The sequence below is a fragment of the Callospermophilus lateralis genome, chromosome 7, assembly GCF_048772815.1.
Source record: "Callospermophilus lateralis isolate mCalLat2 chromosome 7, mCalLat2.hap1, whole genome shotgun sequence".
NCBI lineage: Eukaryota > Metazoa > Chordata > Mammalia > Rodentia > Sciuridae > Callospermophilus > Callospermophilus lateralis.
Genome location: NC_135311.1, coordinates 54,091,761 through 54,092,480, shown reverse-complemented (window position 1 = coordinate 54,092,480; position 720 = coordinate 54,091,761). Strand labels below are relative to the sequence as shown.

Sequence of the window (720 nt, the reverse complement as noted above, 5' to 3'; positions counted from 1 at the left end):
AACTCATGGCCTAGTTTCCTCATTAAAGCATCACCTCTTAATACCATCACATTAGCCATACCTGAATTTTGGAGGGGATACACACTATAACATATACCAAGTATATGCTTCACTTAGGAGGAACTACCAAATGTTTTATAAGTGACTACTTTAAATTCTGACCAGCAATATATTAAGGTTTTAGTTGTTCTGAATTTTCAGAAAACTTCATATAGTTAGTCTGTTCGATTTTATCCATGTTAGTGGGTATGTTGTTGAAACTTTTTTTTTATGGAACACTTCACAAATTTGCTTATCATCCTTGCACAGGGGCCATGCTAGTCTTCTCTGTATCGTTCCAATTTTAGTATATGTGCTACTGAAGCGAGCACTGTTGTTGTAACTTATGGGTGGCTTTTAACTTAACATTTTCATATAGACTAAAGATTTTGACTGCCTAATACTTACTAGCCATTCTATATCTTCTTTGGTGGATTGTCTGTTTGGATCTTTTGGCCATTTGAAAAACTTGATTCCATCTTTTTATTGTATTGTATTTATTTATTATTGTAGTATTTTATTGTATGTATTAGTATTTTTAGATACAAGTGTTTTGTTAGATAAACATATTGCATTTTTTTCCTCTGGTCTCTGCCTAAGCTTTCTATTTTCTTAATAGTATATTTTCAAGGCACAAGTTCGAACAGTTTTTTTCTTTATGGGCATCTTGTTCTAGCATCA

The 720-nt window shown here is 32.2% G+C and overlaps 1 non-coding gene across 1 annotated transcript; it reads right to left on the bottom strand.

The window, feature by feature from the left end:
* Positions 1-264: 264 nt before the first annotated feature.
* LOC143405412 (U6 spliceosomal RNA) lies at positions 265-371 on the bottom strand. The gene has a single exon (XR_013092109.1). It is a non-coding gene; the product is annotated as a U6 spliceosomal RNA (small nuclear RNA).
* Between the last annotated feature and the right edge of the window lie 349 nt (positions 372-720).